General features: G+C 44.4%; 1 long non-coding RNA gene across 4 annotated transcripts in view; it reads right to left on the bottom strand.

The window, feature by feature from the left end:
* Positions 1 to 21926, bottom strand: part of LOC143963619 (uncharacterized) — a 463825-nt gene that overhangs the window by 358345 nt on the left and 83554 nt on the right. For all 4 annotated transcript variants that reach the window (XR_013271009.1, XR_013271011.1, XR_013271010.1 and 1 more), the window contains exon 2: positions 2722 to 2792. This is a non-coding gene — a long non-coding RNA (uncharacterized LOC143963619). The remainder of the gene's footprint in view (positions 1 to 2721; positions 2793 to 21926) is intronic.

The raw sequence follows: 21926 nt of genomic DNA, 5'->3' as shown, positions 1-21926 counted from the left end.
CCAAGTCTTGCCCAACCACAACTGTGATGGATAGGTTATTACAATTTTGAACCCACTAATGCCGTGTACACATGATCGGAATTTTGGATGGAAAAAGCTCTGATGGTTTTCCCGACAGAAATTCTGACGAGATTTCACTCAAGCTGTCTTGCACACACATGGTCACACCAAATTGGGACCGTCAAGAATACGGTGACGTACAACACATACGAAGGGACTAGAAAAAGGAAGTTCAATAGCCAGTAGCCAATAGCATCCGTCTCGTAGCTGAATCTGAGCATGCGTGAGTTTTTGTGTGACGGAATTGCATACATACGAACGCATTTTCGGATAGGAATTTTTTCCAACCAAAAAATTGAGAACGTGCTCTCAATCTTTTGCTGGCCAAAATTCAGCCAGCAAAAGTCAGATGGAGCATACACACAATCAAATTTTCCGACCAAAAGCTCTCATCGGTCTTTTGCTGGCCAAATTTCCAGTTGTGTGTACACAGCAGACTTACAGTGGTGTGAAAAAGTGTTTGCCCCCTTCCTCATTTCCTGTTCCTTTGCATGTTTGTCACACTTAAGTGTTTCGGAACATCAAACCAATTTAAACAATAGTCAAGGACAACACAAGTAAACACAAAATGCAATTTGTAAATGAAGGTGTTTATTATTAAAGGTGAAAAAAAATCCAAACCATCATGGCCCTGTGTGAAAAAGTGATTGCCCCCCTTGTTAAAACATACTATAACTGTGGTTGTTCACACCTGAGTTCAATTTCTCTAGCCACACCCAGGCCTGATTATTGCCACACCTGTTCACAATCAAGGCATCACTTAAATAGGAGCTGCTTGACACAGTAAGGTCCACCAGAAGATCCTTAAAAGCTACACATCATGCCGAGACCCAAAGAAATTCAGGAACAATTGAGAAAGAAAGTAATTGAGATCTATCAGTCTGGAAAGGGTTATAAAGCCATTTCCAAAGCTTTGGGAATCCAGCGAACCACAGTGAGAGCCATTATCCACAAATGGTGAAGACATGGAACAGTGGTGAACCTTCCCAGGAGTGGCCGGCCGCCCAAAATTACCCCAAGAGCACAGCGACGACTCATCCAAGAGGTCACAAAAGACCCCACAACAACGTCCAAGGAACTGCAGGCCTCACTTGCCTCAGTTAAGGTCAGCGTTCATGCCTCCACCATCAGGAAAAGACTGGGCAAAAATGGCCTGCATGGCAGAGTTCCAAGGAGAAAACCACTGCTGAGCAAAAAGAACATCAAAGCTCGTCTCAATTTCTCCACAACACATCTTGATGATCCCCAAGACTTTTGGGACAACATTCTGTGGACCGATGAGACAAAAGTGGAACTCTTTGGAAGGTGTGTGTCCAAGTATATCTGGCGTAGAAGGAACACTGCATTTCATAAAAAGAACATTATACCAACAGTAAAATATGGTGGTGGTAGTGTGATGGTCTGGGGCTGTTTTGCTGCTTCAGGACCTGGAAGACTTGCCGTGATAAAAGGAACTATGTATTCTGCTGTCTACCAAGAGATCCTGAAGGAGAATGTCCGACCATCTGTTCGTGTACTCAAGCTGAAACGAACTTGGGTTCTGCAGCAGGACAATGATCCTAAACACACCAGCAAGTCCACCACCGAATGGCTGAAGAAAAACAAAATGAAGACTTTGGAGTGGCCTAGCCAAAGTCCTGACCTGAATCCTATTGAGATGTTGTGGTATGACCTTAAAAAGGCTGTTCATGCTCGAAAACCCTCTAATGTAACTGAATTAGGACAATTCTGCAAAGATGAGTGGGCCAAAATTCCTCCAGGACGCTGTAAAAGCCTCATTGCACGTTATCGCAAACGCTTGGTTGCAGTTGTTGCTGCTAAAGGTTGGCCCAACCAGTTATTAGGTTTAGGGGGCAATCACTTTTTCACACAGGGCCATGATGGTTTGGATTTTTTTTCACCTTTAATAATAAACACCTTCATTTACAAATTGCATTTTGTGTTTACTTGTGTTGTCCTTGACTATTGTTTAAATTGGTTTGATGTTCCGAAACACTTAAGTGTGACAAACATGCAAAGGAACAGGAAATGAGGAAGGGGGCAAACACTTTTTCACACCACTGTATAATGGTTTAGGCCTGAGTTTGGGAATTTCAAAATGTTTTATTTCGAGAGTAGACAAAATAGGCTGTCCTGAGCAATTGTCCCCATATAATAAACTCGGGCTGTTTTTTTTTTGTTCTACCTTTTTAATGTTTTTATTTCTTTATCATTTTTTTTTTTTGTATTTGCTACGTATATGTTGTGACGGTCTGTATCTCATTATCTACCTTATGTACAATGCTTGTGATATTGGTTGTCATGTATATCCTTTATACTTGCAAACATATGGCCACTTTTTCTATTTCTCCTTGTCAATAAAAAAAAAAGTTTGGATAAAAAATAAAATAAAATAAAAGAGTAACTGACGCCTGCACCTGTCTCTCAAGTACAGAAATCTGTATATTTAAAGGTTGAAAATCCAGTTGAGCCTGAACAGCGTGTTGAATAGTGAGATGACCTTAAACATGACAGTTATTCAACTCAAGGGTGTTTTTCTAAGTATTCAAAGGAGACAGGCATAGCTGGATCATATAAATACTGTACTTAAAGTGACACTAAACGATAGCCTTATTCTTAAAAAAGAATCCATATTCTATTGTTTATTAAATCATTTCTTACTGTGTGTTCTACATCCTTGTAATGTCCTCCATGAGCTCCGGAAACTCTCTTCCTAACAGGAAGTCGGATCACTGCAGCAAAGATAAAAAAGATTTTAGAGATTTTGGAGGAGGCTAAGAAGAATAGTGTCAGGAACCATAAATTAGACAGACAGAAGTGCAGCAAAAATCACACTATTTAATAAAATGGTATTATTATTACTATTCAGGATTTATATAGCGCCAACAGTTTGCGCAGCGCTTTACATTATAAACAGAGTAAACTTAGCCAGAGTTCAGTAAGCAGGACAGGTAGTCAGAACAAGCCAGAGAAACCAGAGTCCAGAGATCAGCGAAGTCGGGTGCAGCAAACATGAACCGGATCCAGAAGGGAAGTCAGCCAAGCAAAAGTCTTTCACAAGAAACCACAGCAGAGAGAGTCCAGATAGGTTGACCAAGGCAAAGGCACTGAAGATCTGATCCAAGATGTTGATATAACCAGCAGCTTTAGCTGACGAGTAGGAAATGAAGACCAGGTGAGTCACTGTGGAAGGTAGGGACTTTGTCAATTAACAGACAGCTGAGCAGCGCTGAGAAGGAAGGACTGCGCCCAGCCCTGACAAATTGGTACTTTAAGAATAAATATTTGAATAGATTTTTTTTTCTTTTTTAACCAGAGTTCATTCACTTCAATCCCCCTCTGGGCCCACCATATTACACCTACAAAATAATTTTTATTTTATTTTTTTGAATAAAATTTTATTGAAAAAAGTGCATTACACAGTGACATAATCAGCAGGTACAAGGGTTTTTTGTATAATGTACAATGTACAAGTCAGATAAAACATCGAGTTGGGTCACGCAATGTTGTATAGGCACAAATATTTTAAATTGAGAGCGGAGAGTAACCCTCTCCCTAGCAAAACTGAGAAAACATGAGGAGGCCATGTCTGGATGGATCTGCTAACAATAAGGCACTGAACTAACCTCATAAGGAGAACAAGGTATGTTACAAATCAAAAGGAAGGCTAAGAAAGGGGGGGAGGAAGAGGGGGGGGGGCAATGCTTTTGTTCTATTGAAGGTAGGCATCCAGTAGTAGAAAGGGTCATGCTCGACAAGAATCATTGTAGACAAAGGAAAGTTTATCAAGGTGTGCTCGTTCATGAGGAGTGAGCTGCGCCACAAAAAAAGGGTCCCATCTGTTGTGGAAGCGTTGTGAGGCTTTCTGGTGGGCCAGATTGGCGTTGAGTTTGTCCTGAAAAAGAAGCTGCAGGAGATCTCTTTTAACCTGGGAGATGGAGGGTATGGATGTAGAGGTCCAGTTGGCTAGTATGGCCCTTCCCGCTAGCAGGAGGCAGATCAAGGCCCAGTCTTTACCCGGTGGACTGGGAACGGTGGACGAAGGAAGCAGTGTGGGGTCCCAGTGCCCGAAGATAAGGAGGAGCGGGTCCTTGGGGAGCTTTAGCAATGTAATCTGGAATATAAATGCCAGGATTTGGTCCCAAAAAGCAGAGATAAAAGTGCAAGTCCAGTAACGGTGTGTGAGAGAAGGCTTGGGTTGATGGCACAGTGGGCATAATGAGAGTGAGGTTGAGGCTGAACATTGTTTGGAAGTTGGGAGAAAGGGAATATGGGCACGGTGAGCGATTTTCAGCTGGGTTTCCCTCCAAGATTCATTGGGAACCAGGTTGTATACAGAGTTGAGGCCTTGCAGGATCTTGTCCACTATGTCTTCTTCTGGAAAGTCTTTTGCCAATTTAACACTGAGGATGAAGCCAGAGAGGGGGTTGTTTTCAATAGTAGAGGTTTATATATGTCGGAGATTTTGCAGGTGTCCTTTTGTATGAGTGTCTCAAGGAACGAGGATGTGAATCTTGTGGATTCGTTCCTGCAGGTTTTTTGAAGAAAGCTAACACATTGACCATAGTGGAAAGCAGAAGCATCTGGGAGAGAAAATTTGGCGGCTAGGTAACTGAATGATGCTACCCGACCGGATTCAGGATCACACAGGGAGAAAAAGGTATCGAGGCCCTTTTGGCGCCACACATCATAGGGCTGGTGTTCCAGACCCGGAGAGAAACTCGGGCTTCCTTGTATCGGGAGGAATTTGGAAATAAATGGAGAGAGTCAGAGACTTTTCCTTACCTCCCTCCAGGCAATAGCGATGTCTCTCAACAAGAGATTGTGCTGGTGCGGTGTTGGTAGAGATTTCCATTTGCAGTGAAGAAGGGCAGTAAGGGAATAGGGATGGACCATTGCAGATTCCAGCTGGTAGTTGGAACATTGAGATTTTTGGGTAATCCAATCCAGGCTCACCCGCAAAAGACAGGCTAGGTTGTACAATCTAAGGTTTGGAAGACTAATACCACTTTCGGTCCTGGGAAGATGACGTTTTGAAAATGCTATGCGTGGTCTTTTGTTTCGCCAAAGAAATTTTGATATTGTAGAATTCAAAGTTTTGATATCCTTGTGTCTGATAAGTAAAGGTATCGTTTGGAGGGGGTACAGCAGATGTGCGAAACTGACCATTTTTACCAAGTGGCATCTTCCCAGGAGCGAGAGGGGCAGATCCATCCAGTTTTCCAGTTCCAGGGTAATCTTGGCAAAGAGGGGGGGGGATAGTTCAGATGGTAAAGAGAGGAAGGGAGTTTCCCTATATTGATACCTAGGTAGGCGATATGCGACTTTGCTATCGTGAAGATGGATTTTTGAGCCCAAGCCGGAGGTGGGAGGGGACCGAGGGGCAATATCTCGCTTTTGGAATAGTTTATGCGTAATCCAGAACATTTTCTGAATTGATCAAAGGTACTTTTTATCGTGGGCATGTCTGCGGAGGGATTGGCGGAAAAAGATGAGGACGTTGTCTGCAAAAAGAGACGTCTTCAATTCCTGCTCCCCTATTTTAATGCCATGGATTGGGGCCACTGTTAGCAAATATCTAGAAAGTGGTTCCAGGGCCAAATTAAAGAGGAGAGGGGATAGAGGGCAGCCTTGTCTCGTGCCCTTATGTAGACGAAATTCATTTGAAAGCAGGCCGGCTACAACCAATCTGGCTGCCGGTGATGTGTACATAGAATTTATGAGATGGAGAAAGGGGCCAGTGAATCCCATTTTGTTCAGAACCATAGACAGCCATTCGATACTCACGTTGTCAAAAGCCTTTTCGGCATCAAGAGTAATAATAGCAAAGTCCCTATTTGGGTTGCATCTAGCTTGTTCTAGTGCCATCATCACTTTTCTGATGTTGATCGTTGCCGTTCTGCCCTTCACAAAGCCTGACTGGGCAGGATGGATCAGAGAAGGGATGATGTTAGCTAGTCTCGTGGCTACTATTTTGGAAAGGATTTTGACATCGAGATTCAGGAGTGAGATGGGCCTATATGAGCCAGGTTCTGTAGGATCCTTCCCCTTTTTTTCTAGTAGTTTTACTATTGCCTGGTTGCCCGTGGGTAGGTAGGGGCCACCTGACCATATGTGCTGGTAAACCTTTTCAAGTGTGGGTGCTAGGAGTGAGTTTAGGGATTTATAGAATTCACCCGTTAGTCCATCTGGGCCGGGTGCTTTCGAGGAGGCTAGAGTACGGATCGTGTTGGTTATTTCCGCAAGAGAGATGGGGGCATTAAGAGTGTCCAGCTGCGAGGGGGATATTTGGGTCAGAGTCACTCTGTCTAGGACGTCGTGCGCCGTGGGCTTGTCGATAGGGTCGGCAGCATACAACGCCGAATAATAGCGCAGCATAGCCGAATTAATGCCTTTTTGCGTAGTCATGATGGAGCCATCCGGCTCCCGGATAGCAGGGATAATAGTTGGGCGGAAGGGACCCTTGCATAGTCTTTCTAGCCGTTTACCGGCTTTATTCCCAAATTTGTGGAGAGTGGCATCAAAGTGTGCTCTCTTAATCTATTTCAGGGTGTCAGCCCAAGTGTCAAACGACTGTTTGGCTATTTGCCAAGCAGTCCGGTTCTCATGTGTATCGTGGGTATAGAGTGCTCGTTGAGCCTGATGAAGTCTGGAACTGGATGTGTTGTAGTTGAGGTGCGCATTTTTTTGGAAGGAGGATGCATAAGAAATGATGTGTCCCCGAAGGAAAGCTTTCCCTGCATCCCATAACAGATTTGGGTTATCAGCATGGTCCGCATTCATTTGTGTGTATAGTCGTCATTCTTTTGTGATGTAGGTGTGGAAATCCACGTTGTGTTGGAGGAAGGAGGGGAAACGCCAAATTTTGGGATTTGGATGGATATCAGGAGTCTCTAGAGATACGGAAATGGGAGCATGGTCGGAGATAGCAATATCGTAAATCTCCGCGTCTGGGATTAAGGGGAGTAGATCGTGTGAACAGAATATGTAATCGATCCTGGTGAAAACATTGTGTGGATGTGAGTAAAAGGAGAACTCCCTATCAGTCGGGTGGTGTAACCACCATACATCAAGGAGACAAAGGGATTCCATTGTTGCTGCTAGCAATGTGGCGTTAGTTGGAGTCGGGGATGGGTTAAGTCGTCGTTGCGGGGATTTGTCATCTAGTGGGTGAACCACGGAGTTAAAATCCCCCCCCAACGACCTGGGGAAGTAGAGGGTAGCGCAGGAGCCAAGTGGTTAGCGTGTTGAAGAACTGTTAGGGGCATAAATGTTGGATATTACTATTTCCCTTGTCCCTATGAGGACACGAATAGAGAGCAATCTGCCCTGGGTATCCATGTCCGTAGACAGGATTGTACATGGGAGATGTTTGTGAATGAGGATAAGGACTCCTGCTTTGCGGCCTATGGCTTCTGAGCCAGCCACCGTTCCCACCCATAGTTTCTTCATCCGAACGTAGTCAGGTGAAGAGAGGTGTGTCTCCTGAAGTAAAGCTATATCTGCCTTGAGCCGTTTGAGATGTCGAAGAATCTTCATTCTCTTAGAGGGGGAACGAAGGCCCTTCACATTCCATGAGATTATTCGCAGCATGGGGAGATTATAACGGGGGTACGGTGTACAAGTAGTAAAGCCATTGGGCTGTGAGCGCTTGGGAACAGTAGGTAGCAGTAATCTACACTGGAGCATGTTTGTAAGGCCCTAAGAGGGGGGATGGTGGATAAATGTGCACTGGTAGTAGGTTCAGTGGGGATAAGGAGAGGAGAAGAGGGGGAGGAAAAGAACTGGAATGGTAACCAAAAGTAGAATATGCAGAGGTAAACATAATTACTAACCAACTTCGCTTTTTTCCGCATGGGGATCACGTGAAGACCAGTTCCCATAACCAGCCCTGTATCAAAATAGGGGCTTCCGCCCCTCGAAGAGGGGATATGAAATAGCATCAGTGCAGGCGGGAGAACAGAGCGTGTGAGCAGGTCTGCACAGAGATACCCAGGGGGAAGAGGGCATGAGCGCATGCATGAAAAGATATAATCATCACAAGTCATTGAACATAAAGTACCGTACTAGGCAACATAACCATATAGCTACGAACCACTGGAGAAAAAAATATAACAGATGTGACAGAGCGAGGCTCTGTCCCTGTGAAATTGGAGGAAAGAGGGATCTCCAACCCTGTGTCCAGGTCTTGGTGATAACGAGCAGGGTGTGTGCCCAGCTGCACACAGGCCATAAAACAAAGGGGCTGTTGGGAGTAGAGTGAGAGGGATGGTGGAGTGGAGTAGCTGGAAGCTGTGTGCGTCCAAGGAGCCTAAGACTGTGTGTATCCAAGCAGCTCGTTTGAGGGGCAAGTACCTATAGCAGCACTACTGCTGAAGAGTAGCCAGGTGGGCTAGCATTTTCGTTTGGATTTTTCTGTATTTAATTTAAGCTTGGACCCCTGTGTGGGATTACTGGATGGACTAATATTTTGTTTTCTTATAATAAACGTGGGCTACCAGGCCCTTAACCATCAACGCCTGCCTGATGTGGACTAAAAAATGCATCTACCAATTGAGCTAAACACCCCAATGTTACACAGAACATAACGAAAGAACAACAAAAATCAAGATCGGTATGTAGGCAAAGGTAACCCCATACCCGTTTAAGTAGTAACGGATATTACCTGAGAGGTGTGGATGGTCCAGGAGGGAGAGTCCAAAGTCAGATCACCTTACCCAGGTAGGGAGGGTGGCCAAACATGGCCGTAAAGAAGAAGCAATTGTGTATTGAGGCAAAGGAGACATCTTTGCCCCTCAACGTGTGGTCATGCCATGTTGAGTTGGACCCGAGGCCCTGAAGCGCTTGGGAGAGTCTTTCCGCGTACTCCTTTGATCCGGGGCTCGGTTGATTGGGAGGGCCTTGGGTGTGGGGCTGAGGTGGGAGCCCGAGCATGATGATTTCAAGTAGGATGACTCCTCATCAGGGTCTTTAAAGGACAGTTGCTCACCGGAGTAGCCGGGAATGCCAGTGTGAACTTGAGTTGTCGCTGGTGGAGTTCTGCGCAGATATGCTGGAAAGCCTTGCGTTTCTTGGAGACGTCCACCGAGTAGTCGGCAAAAATCAAAATTTTGACTCCGTCTATCTGCAGGGATCTGGACTGTCGGTACTGTTGCAGTATGGTGCTTTGTCTGAGTAATTGAGATACTTGGCTATGATCGGGCGTGGTGATTTGCGTTCCGAGTTGAAGGCTCCCACGCGGTGTGCACGCTCCACGGTGCATGGGCCTCCCAGACCCAGTGCTTCAGGAATGCGACGGGCATAGTTCTGTTAAAGCAGATTGGTGAAGCGATTCAGGTAGTCCTACAAATCGCAGGTTGCTCCTCCTGGACCTATTTTCGAGGTCGTCGAGTTTTTCTAGTATATATTTGTTAGTTCTGTCCTGGGCATGTTCCAGAGATTGCGTCTGGTAAAGTTCATCCTCAATAGTTAAGATACGGTGTTCTGCTTCATTCAATCTAGATGCATGTTCCCCCAGCTGGGCTTGAACCTTCTGCATGCCTGAGCTGACAGCCTTTTCCACTGATGCAACAATCATAGGGGAGAGGAGAGCAGCTACAGCCTGAGCCAGGAGTTCTGTGTGGTGATCATGTGGCAGTGGAGGTATGTGAGGCTGCTGCATAAAAGGAGATGTTTCAGGGCTAGATGGAGGAGGGGGGCCTGGGGCTGTTGAGGCAGTGTGTCTCTCAGGGTAGGCTGAGGTGTGGGCTGGTCTCCTACCTCCATCGCTGGCGCCATCTCCGCAGGCTGGGCCGCACAGGCCGAGTCCATGTAGGCCGAAGCCGGGGGCCTCAATTTGCGGCGGGGTCGGCCGCGCGGCGCCGGCCACGTACGATCGCGGCCCGGTTTTCTCGACGAACCGGTCCATCTCGTGGCCGGGGTCGTGGGGAAGGCTGCTGAGGTGTTTGGGGCGGAAAACGCTGAGTTTATAGGCCGGTTTGGAGGGCGGTTTACGGGAGCTGTGAGGGGAGACAGCTACTCCATGCGGCGCCGGAACTGGAAGTCCAAAATAATTTTAAGTTTTGGTGTGCAAGGGAATAGTAAATTAAATTTGCACTTTAGAAACCTTGCACATCATTTTGTCTCTATGCAGTACTATTATATGTATGTGTAGAGGTAGGTTCATGCAGCAGTTATGACAGGTAAACCCAAATATTCGATTTTTAAGACCTTAATATGATTAATTTGATGCCACTGCCAGAACAGTGGGTGTATTTTGAACTGAGGGATTGAGAAAGTCACCAATATACAGTACACTCACCCACAAAGATTTTGGTACTGAGAGGCCTCCCATGTCATTATGAACATATAAGCCAAGGCTGTGTTGATAGAGGGGCATTTTATGAAAGCAGTGGGCCTGTGTGCAAGACCATACCTTGGGGTCTTGTGCCAGAGAAAAAAGTCAGGTCAGGTTGCACCTAACAGTGGTAGTAGCTTAAAGGAAAATGTTACATAGAACCTGAGCCTAGTCCTTGCATACACTCTACACATATGCCACAGTCCTTGTACCCACAAAATACTCCTAATTACTGTACCAAAACTGACAGTCTCATGGACACATATAAACCTCAGGACAAAGGATCATTAAAAAAAAAAAAAAAAAAACTCTTATTTACATATGCCTGACATTAAAGAAGAACTTCAAGAACCTTCAAACCAGCAACTGAGATAATGAACACTTTGGTCAGGACTATGTAACGCACAACATATATAGAGAAAGTCAGGAATTTTTAGGCCTCATTATATTTGCGCAAATGTTTATCAAAGCAATATTTTCACAAAGAATACATTAAAATTATTATTAGCGGACAAAAACACAGCACAACTTACAAAATTCTGCCTAAATTCCTACTAAATATAAAAGCTAAAACTGTATTGAGTTAATAAATAACAAATATTTGTAATTTTTAAATTGCCCTTTTTGTGAAATGGTGAAAATTGAAGGTACGCAAAACGGTAAATAAGCAATTTAGTCTAAAAATCAGAAGGTTATCATTTTTCAATTACAGCTTTCAGAGTTTGTAAAAGGACCCCCAAACCATACATGTTCTGAAAGCACATGTCCTGTGCTACTGATTTTATTGGCCCCACAATAGTTTCCCAAATGTTTATCAATTCTCTAATTACAAAAAAAATACACTAAAATCATTATTAGCGCATTAGACATGGGCGCAGTCAAAAAATTAGTTTCGTTCCGTTTCGCTCCGTACGAAAAAAAAAAACGTATTTCGTAATTTGTGTATGAAATTCAATTTGGATTTGTACGAAATATGAATTTTCGTTAGATTAGTAAACTTTTCGTAAAAATAACGAAAGTTCATTATGATGAATTTATCATTATGAGAGGTTCCCACCATCCCTGTGCTGTGCTGACTTCCTCTGATTGGTGAACAAAATACCAGTCATATTTCTGTTAATTTGGATCCGAAATTCCTTACCGAAATTTCGTATTTTGTATGAAATTCGTAAGCATAGAAATTCCCATAGGGTTCCCACCATCCCTGTGCTGAGTTCCCAGGTCTGTACACCGGCTGTGTCCATTATGAGGGGTTCCCACCATCCCTGTGCTGTGCTGACTTCCTCTGATTAGTGAACAAAACACCAGTCATGTTTCTGTTAATTTGGATCCGAAATTCGTTAACGAAATTTCAGATTTTGTATGAAATTCGTAAGCATAGAAATTCCCATAGGGTTCCCACCATCCCTGTGCTGAGTTCCCAGGTCTGTACACCTGCTGTGTCCGTTATGAGGGGTTCCCACCATCCCTGTGCTGAGTTCCCAGGTCTGTACACCCGCTGTGCCCATTATGAGGGGCTCCCACTATTCCTGTGCTGAGTTCCCAGGTCTGTACACCCGCTGTGCCCATTATGAGGGGTTCCACCTTCCCTGTGCTGAGTTCCCAGGTCTGTACACCCGCTGTGCCCATTATGAGGGGTTCTCACCATCCCTGTGCTGAGTTCCTAGGCCTGTACACCTGCTGTGTGTCCATTATGAGGGGTTCCCACTATGCCTGTGCTGCGTTCCCATTTCTGAGTGTACACCCACTGTGCCCATTATGAGGGGTTCCCACCATCCCTGTGCTGTGCTGACTTCTGCTGATTGGTGAACAAAACACCAGTCATGTTTCTGTTAATTTGGATCCGAAATTCCGAAATTCGTTAACGAAATTTCGTATTTCGTATGTTCCCAGGTCTGTTCACCTGCTGTGCCCATTATGAGAGGTTCCCACCATCCCTGTGCTGAGTTCCCAGATCTGTACACCTGCTGTGCCCATTATGAGGGGTTAATTTTGTTTATTGAAATTCTTAAAAACAACAACTTATATACAATAAAACCATAATAAATAAATAAAACATATTTACAAAATAATTGAATATGATTATATAAACCAGAAAGAACAAGAACAAAATAAACGGTGCAAACTAAATTGCGCACAACATAATCCCAACGGGAGAGCCAGACTAAAGAACATCACCGTCACCATGCATGTAGCCTTTTATCAAAATTATATTGGATTTGAAAATCTAGGGGAGTGAAAGAAGAATACAAAGAAAGCCGCGCACCCTGAGATCAACAGGCAGCAGCTACAGAGCCCCGATATTCCTCCACACCTTTATCCAGGCCTCCTGCTGCCACCTGTCTTTCTCAAGACCCCGAATCTTCCCAACCTCACTCAGAATGTTCTGCATCACCACTTCCACAGGGAGGATTTTACCCCGTAAGGATACCTGACACCGTGCACTTCATGTGAAATAACGGACTACTAAACTAACTAAAAAAAGTGTTTCCAAATCATAATCCTGACGAGTCTGGAACGCCCCATACACCCACTCTGCATAACTCATATGGGGGAGAAAGGGTATACTCAGAGCCCTCCCCACCCTCTTGTACACCTCTATATTAAAAGGGCACTGAAGTAGAAAGTGTTCCATGGAATCCACCACTCGTCCACACTCCACTCTCGGGCAGCCCTGATCACTCATGGAAAGAACCTTCAAGTTGCCCTTCACATATAGTTTTCCATGAAAGGCAAGCCAAGCCTGATCCCTAAACTTCATTGGGATTCTCTCCAAATTAATCAACCGCAAACCCACACCCAAAAACAGGCTTGGGCAATCCCTCAAGGCCAGTGGCTCGCAAAAAGCAGAGCTCATGATCCGCTTCTCAAGAAGTTTCCTTGGAAGAGATTTGACTTCTCCTGCTGTTACTTGCCACTGCCAAAGTATTTTCAAACACGGGGCAACATAAGCTGGGAGCTTATAATGCTTGACCCTTAGGCTTTTCACTGGCCCACCATTTTCCCAGTCTCGCAGAAAGGGCTTAAACCAGGACTGGAAAATACCAACCCATCCAGGAGGACTCTCTGCCAACATGTTACCAAGATTGTACTTTACAAACATCAGAGAGAAAAAGACCATATGGTTGATCATCCCTAGACCACCCTCCCGCCTGGAAAGGTAAGTCACATTCCTTTTGACAAGGTTTACTCTGTTCCCCCATAACAGCTGGTAGAAACAAGTATAGACCCTGGTATAGAGAGAAACTGGCAAAATGCAAATAAAAACTGACATATAGAAAAATCGGAATCAGGTAAGTCTTGATCAGATCAACCTTTTCCCTCAAGGAAAGCTGCCAACCTTTCCAGCTTGCCACCTTGGCATCGACATTCTCCAGCCTGTTCACCCATTTTGCATGACCATAGTCACCTGTGCCAGCATAGGCTACAACCTTCAAAGGAGGCTCACCAGCGATGCCCAAAGGTACCCCAGACAAAGGTCCATTCTCTAGCCTTCTAATGAAGGGGTCGATTGCAAACACATATAACAGAGGACTCAATGGGCACCCCTGACGCACACAGGGTTGCCCGACCCAACCATTAACCAGAGGAAAGCTTTCAGCCCCTTTGTACAAAATCTTGAGCCAATCAATTAAATCCCCCTCCAGGCCATATCTGCCAAGAAGGAGCCATAGGTGCTCATGATTAACCCTATCAAAGGCCTTAGACTGATCCAATGTCAGCAAAAATTTACCCCAACCAGCAGCCCTACAAAGCTCCAAGGCCTCCCGGACAGCTAACACTGCTGAGAAAATGCTTCTACCTTTACCATTATAAGGGGTTCCCACCATCCCTGTGCTGAGTTCCCAGGCCTGTACACCTGCTGTGTGTCCATTATGAGGGGTTCCTACTATCCCTGTGCTGAGTTCCCATTTCTGAGTGTAAACCCCTTGTGCCCATTATATGGGGTTCCCACCATCCCTGTGCTGTGCTGACTTCCGCTGATTGGTGAACAAAACACTAGTCATGTTTCTGTTAATTTGGATCCGAAATTCCAAAATTCGTTTGAAATTCGTAAGCATAGAAATTCCCATAAGGTTCCCACCATCCCTGTGCTGAGTTCCTGGGTTTTAACTTTTAGGTTCATTAACTTTTCGTAACAATTACGAATTTTCGTTATGATGAATTTATCATTATGAGGGGTTCCCACCATCCCTGTGCTGTGCTGACTTCCTGGGTTTTTAAGTTTTAGGTTTGTTAACTTTTCGTTAATTACAAATTTTCATTATGAATTTGCATCCGAAATTCGTAAACAAAATTTCGGAATTCATTCTGAATTCGTATGCATAAAAATTCATATTTCGGATTCGTACGAATGTACAAATTTTCGGATAAACATACGAATTTTCGTTTGGTACGAAACTAATCGCACATGTCTATAAGGGCATACAAACACAACTTAACTCCAAATTCCTGCTAAATTCCTATTATTCCTACCATTTACATGTGGCGTACTAAAGCTAAACAGTTCAATCTCTGTATTTGTGGACATTACTAAGCTAAGCAGGGCAATAACTTCTCCACGGGATGTGGAATCTTTGAAAGAAGATCTGAACAAATTAATGGGGTGGGTAACGTGGCAAATTAGGTTTAATGTAGAAAAATGTAAAATAATGCATTTGGGTGGCAAAAATATGAATATAATCTATACACTGGGGGGAACCTCTGGGGAAATCTAGGATGTAAAAGAATCTGGGGGTCCTAGTAGATGAGAGGCTCAGCAATGGCATGCAATGCCAAGCTTCTGCCAAGAAAGCAAACTGGCATGCATTAAAAAAGGGATTAACTCCAGGGATAAAGCGATAATTCTCCCACTCTACAAGACTCTGGTCCGACCGCACTTGGATTATGCTGTCCAGTTCTGGGCACCAGTCCTCAGGAAGGATGTACTGGAAATAGAGCGAGTACAAAGAAGGGCGACAAAGCTAATTAAGGGTCTGGAGGACATTAGTTATGAAGAAAGGTTGCGAGCACTGAACTCATTCTCTCTGGGGAAGAGACGCTTGAGAGGGGATATGATTTTAAATTTACAAATACCATACTGGTGACCCCACGATAGGGATAAAACTTTTTGTGGAAGGGTTTTAACAAGACACATGTCCAGTCATTAAAATTAGAAGAGGTTTACCCTTAAACTACGTAGAAGGTTCTTTACTGTAAGAGCGGCAAAGATGTGGAATTCCCTTCCACAGTTGGTGGCCTCAGCGGGGGGCATCTAATGTTTCAAAAAACTATTAGCCCTTGTACACACGGTCGGAGAATCCGTCGGCATGTGTCCTATCGGACCGTGTCGTCAGATAATCCGACTGTGTGGTATGCATCGGACTGATTCCGTCGGAATATCCGTTGGACCCAATTTTCCAACATGTTGGAAATATTTCCCGACCAACTGGGCCGATCGGACATACTCCGATCATGTGTAGAGAATTTTGATCGGACCAAGTGCCACGCATGCTCAGATCAAATTCCTACATCAAAGCTATTGGCTACTAGCCTGAATGTAGTCCCATCGTAACGAAATTACGTCATCACGTTCTGAAAGATCAGATTTTTTGCCAACTTTGTCCAACCGTGTGTATGCAACAGTTTCGGACAAGATCCGACGGACAAAATCCGATGGGCAAAATCCGACGGATTTGGTTGTGGAAATCTACGACCGTGTGTACAGGGGCTTAGATAAGCACCTGAACGACTGCAACATACAGGGATATATAATGTAATACTGACATATAATCACACACATAGGTTAGACTTGATGGACTTTTGTCTTTTTTCAACCTCACCAACTATGTAACAATGGTAGCACTACAAATTTGAGGTCTCACGCAGCAAAATGCAGAAAGCATTGATGTCAGGGGAAGATGGGGAAGTGTAGATAGGCATCTTTTATGTCTACTGATGCCAGAAATTCCCCTTGTGTGGGAGAAGCAATGACAGATCTCCTTAAATCCCTCTAGAATTTGAGAAAAATAAATCTGTTTAGAGATTTTAGGTTCAGTTTGGGTTGTATCTCCCCATTGGGTTTTGGGACTGTGAATACATTTGAATAGAAACCTTGAAACCATTGTTCTGAAGGAGCTGGTACTCCTTGAGACTGAAACTGGTGCATGGTGAAATCTTCCTTCTTTTGTTCTGAGAATGGCAGATTGGAAGGCAAAATGCAAAATGGGGCAGAAATAGAAACTCTATTTTGTACCCCTTTGAAGTAACAGATTTTACCCAGAGGTCCAGGATGTCTCGGATCCAGACTGGTGAAAACACCAACATATGTCCCACCACTCCAAGGATTCCAGATTGGGAAGGCTTTGGGGAGGCTTGGTGGACCTGGAAGTCCAGGGCCTGTGAGGAAAGGATGTGTTAAGTCTTGGTTTTGAGGTTGATTCCTAGGGAGAGTAAAAGTTCCCTTTCACTGAGTAGAAGTAGCAGCCATTGGAGCTGGAGACTTGAGTTTTTGGTTGTGCCAGTGACTTCCTTGATTCATTGAAAAAAGGGATTCCCCACATAGGCATTCACTGTCAAAAGGCAAACCATTTTTACAAGCAGGTTCATCAGGCCAATCTTATGGCCACAAAAATTTGTGCATGTGCACAGAGATGGAGCATCAACACAAAACAATGAGGCTTTTCTAAATAGACCATCGATGTAATGATCGGCTAACCACAAAGCAAGTTTGTTGGTTTTACTAGTAATATACTCTACCACTGAACTCAATTATACGTTGTTATATTTTAATATGATACTCCTGTACAAATGTTATATCTAAGATACAATAAAAACGTATAGTTTAAAAAAAAAAAAAAAAAACAACGAGGCTGAGGACATCAATTGTCCCGAGAGAGCAAGGTTCTCAAAAAAAAAGGTTCCTGATCTCTATTCAGTTGTCTTGTTCAGTTAGCAATAGTCTGTCAGAGTTAGCAGCAGTTGCTGGCTGTGGGGCTGGAGCTGCAATGTCAAAGAAGGCCTTTAAGGGGGCTTCATACAACTATCTACTGAATAACTAAAAGATGGAACACTTTCAAATAGAACTGTAAGGTGTTTATTGAGAACTGAAATGGAAGAATCCAATACCGGAACTACCCATTTGTTCTTAAATTCCTTTTCCATAGGATAAATTTCAACAAAAATCTTGGGAGGAGTGGATATCCTTTCAAGATTGAGTCAGTCCTCATATAATCATACAATCAGTGCATGTATGGGGAATGTCTTTCTTGACTTATCCAGCCTCTTAGAGCACCTAATGACTTGTTTAGGCTGTGGAGTCAGATGAGTCAATTAGTGTGCCCACAGTAAAGAGCATGTATTGCAAAGCTATAGCTTGTGGTTCATAAAATGCAGGGGAAGGAAATTCCTCTGGGTATCCACTACAAAATTGGGGTCTTCGGTGCTTTCCTTCATAATATCTTGTAAAGGAGGTTCCACCTATGATCAGGGCCAGATTAACATAGGGGCTATTGGAGCTGCAGCACCAGGCCCCTACCTTAATATAGGCCCAGGCTGGCCAGATTCACTGTCACCGCTCTTTACTGTCACATGTAAACACAGAAGCCCGGCTTCTGTGCTATAAGTGACAGCACACCGTCGGCTCCCTCAGAACCTCCTTGCACAGAACGCAAGGCAGATACAGAGGGACAGTTGCAGATGAATTGATGTGTTATGGGCATCAGAGGGCTTGCTGGCTGGAAAAAAAGCCTGGTGCTCGGCTGCCGACACCCCCTGCTGGACGATCCCACTGCTGCTACCCAGTGGAGGAGAGGCAGAGCCACAAATGGACTGCGTGGGAGGCTGAGAACAGCAGCTTCTCTGGTGAGCAGATGGGGTGCCCAGCGCTCTGTGTATTATATAGTCCTGTGCCCAGCACTCTGTGTATTATGCAGCCCTGAACCCAATGTACAGTGTATTATGCAATTCTGTGCCCAACACTCTGTGTATTCTGTAGCTCTGTATTATGCAGTTCTGTACCCATCACTCTGTGTTTTATTGAGCAGTGCCCCCTTAAGACCCTCCCACTTTTATGACATGGCGTGCTCTTTTGTAGGAAGGGGGGAGGGTAGTTTCTGCACCTATTCTCTGAGAAGAAAAGCCCTGGGCCCAGCTGCCCAAAAAAAACAGGCCATGCACGGAAAGCAATGGGCCAACGGGGAGAGATCTCCCCTGGCCTGACCATTCCTGAATTCCGCACGCACCGCCTGGCTGCAAGATGGCTGGATTAATAGCAGACACTGGGTTGGCAGTCCTAACGGAAGCCTGGTATTCTGCTTCCATAGTGCTAGCCCTGCGTGGCTGCACCCTTCCACCTCATGCCGACGGACAGCCCTTAAGGCCCACCAAAATCCTCAGCACCAAGCCCATGGTGTTCTTAATATGGCCCTGCCTATGATTCATGAATAGGGTCAGGGGGAATAGCAAATGTGTAGCGTTCCTGGCCTCCTGAAACTGAAGATTCTAGAAATGCAGAGACTTTTCCCAAGAATTCAGACTTCAGTGACAGAGAAATCCTCTTTTGTTAAACAAGCCACATAGTGTGTGCCTGAGGCAGATAGCCAGATAAGGGGAGTGGAGTGTTGTCATAATAGGACATTGCTCTGGGACAAGGAAACATCTGTTACCCTGAGAGGTCATTTGATTTTCTTGTAGGCCATCTGCAGAACACAGACTATTTGGCCCTTTTGTCTCAGTTCCCTTATACCTGTCTTTGTAAAGTAATCAGAGAATGGGTGGGAATGCGTAAACCCCTTTTTAGAACTTTTACCTATAGGTAAGCCTAGAATAAGGCTTACCTATAGCGACTGTAAATATCTCATAAATGTGTGCTGTTTAGGAGAAACGGCCCTCTGTGCGGGGAGTGCCGTGACTAGAGGCTCTGGCGTGCATGTGTGGAATTCATGTCACATGGCCAGAGTCCGTGGCCCCGGAAGGAACAGGGGCGAAGATGGAGGTGGCTACCAGCGGGGACAGCGCAGGCTTCATTTGCAGGTAAGTTCCATGCATACTAGCCCATTATGCTTTTACTTGCAGGATTTGCAGGGAACAAAGAGGAAGTAAAACCCATCAGGGTTTACTTCCTCTTTAAGGACCAGGTCCATACAGGGAAACACTGTCTTACTTTATCCACAACACTGGGCATATTAGAGCTATGCTCGTCATGGTGGGCATACCCCCAAAGTGGTTGCCAGGGTGGGTGAACCATATAAAATGGACCACAGATAGGGTTGCCACCTGTCCGGGATTCACCCGGACAGTTCGGGTTTGGAATCATGCGTCCGGGTTTCAGACTGCCTGAAACCCGGACACATTATTCAGACTGGACTATGGCTTCCCAGCAGGTTTTCTGGCTGCAGTTGACTAAGCTGAGAGTGTGTGTTGCACTCTTTTTCACACTGCCCAAAGCCAGCACTAACAATACTAACAATTTCCCCACCCCCTGCCCGCCGCACTGACAGGAGAGGAGAGAGCGCTCAATCTGCACCTCTTTCTCCCCCCCACCCACCCTTCTGTGTCTGCCCACAATCCAATCCCCGGCGCTGTGTCTCAGAAAAAGGATAGTGGGGGTAAGAAATTGGAAGTCTAGCAGCCTTAGATACATCTGAATGAGAGGTGCTGACTCCCAAGGGGTGAGTGAGCTCACCATCCATCCCTGTCTGTGACTGAAGTCTCCCTCCTCTTCTCTCTCCTGCCTCTGAGTGAGTATAATAAAAGGTAAAACGGTTATCAGAGCATCCCTTACATCAGAATTCCCCTTTACACCAGAGGCCACAGTGTTCTCCCCTTACATCAGATTCCACTCCGTACATTAGAATGCATAGTGTTCCCCCTTAAATCAGGGTTCCCAGAGAATCCCTTAGAGGCCCCAGAGTTCTCCCTTACATCAGAGTCTGTAGAATCCCCCGTACAGTGAAAGGGAACTCTGCCAGTTCAGATGTAAAAGGGGGGCTCTGTGGGCTCTGATGTAAAGGGGGACTCTTGTTATTAACGCCATATGATTAGAAATGTAATTTAATAGCAAAATCTATCTATAGTTCATGCTATTAAAAAATATGCTGTGCGCCACTAAAGTGTTCGGGTTTGATTTGAAGAATAGGTGGCAACCTTAACCACAGACCTGTATAGATTCCTGACGAAACCTACACACATTGCACTACGTCACGTGCCTAACATAGGATCCATTGCCCAAAGCAAACATTACAGGCTGGCCCCACGTAAGGGATCTTGGAATGGTCCCCAAGGTACACCCTGATGGTAACAGAGCCAGAAACTGCTAGATAACCCAGGGCATTAAGATGGCAGTGAGATCTTGATTGAAGCTTCAGACACTAGCAAAAAAATGGAAGGAGTCTTATATAACCCAAGCCATTCAGGCAAGTTTTTTGCCAGTGTCCAATCACCTGAAGGTAGCTTGCATATAACCTATTGTTCTGTCCCATTTATATGTATTCTTTCTGTGTTGGATTGAACTGCATTGGGTTATTTTGGTAGTATGCTGACACCTACTGGTGGTTTTGAGCCACTATGATTTGTTTACTTATATGATCTGGTATTTCCCTCTGCCCCTCCGTTGTGTTTAGTGCGAGTTAGTTCAGGCCTAGCCGTACCCACCTTATTTCTTCTATGTTCCCACAGTCAGTGTTAGTACTCTGCAGAGACAAGGCTAAGGAAAGTCATTGTCTAACACTTAAGATTGGAGAAACATCCTCTCTACTGCAATTAGCAGAAGTAAAATTGTGTTGGATTGTTCAGTGTATTATTGAAAAGTTAAGTTGCCTGTGGATGGTGCAAGTGACCATCTTGCCCAGACAGACTGGGCCTAAGGAGGTAGGAAGCTATGAATGCATGAAGCATTTGAAACACAACACCCATGATTACAGAATACATGACTTGTATTCATTACTGTATGTATGATTACTATATTACATTTATGCTCTATGGGTATAGTTGTACGTTTAACAAAATAAAATGAAAAAGTGAACATGTTTTCTGTCTCTTATGCTCACGCATTCTTGCTAATATTACCTTATTTGTTTTGATACCTGGCATTTACCTAGGAAACAAGTCTAACTGGATTTACCACATATGGGGAGAAAACATTAGTGCTGTTTTCTAGGTAATCTCACAATAATTTTCTGATTATGAATACTCATTTTTCATGATTTACATAAAAAAAAATCATTATGAAGTGTGTCATGAATATTTATTACACACATATAGATTTAAAAAAAATCAACATAAGATATAAATACTCTGGAATAATTTTACGTGCCAGAATATGCACAGCAACAACAAACTATGGTTGAATTCAATAAAGCAGTTATGACACTTTTTTTGTACCTTGTCCCCATTTAATTCAGAAAAGCCTTGCAACACTTTTTATAGGGTATCCAACCCATGCACTAGATTCAGGTACTTCTTATTTCTGTTACTTTAATCATCTGTCACAATGGTTGCAACAGTTGCAAAATGAATTGCCACCAGTTTGCAGATAAGAAAACTGGGGGTA

The sequence above is a fragment of the Lithobates pipiens genome, unplaced genomic scaffold, assembly GCF_037356315.1.
Source record: "Lithobates pipiens isolate NorthernLeopardFrog02 unplaced genomic scaffold, aLitPip1_a1.2 Scaffold_8, whole genome shotgun sequence".
Classification (NCBI taxonomy): Eukaryota; Metazoa; Chordata; class Amphibia; order Anura; family Ranidae; genus Lithobates; species Lithobates pipiens.
The sequence above is the reverse complement of the archived record's forward strand: the minus strand, read 5'-3'. Positions and strand labels throughout refer to the sequence as shown.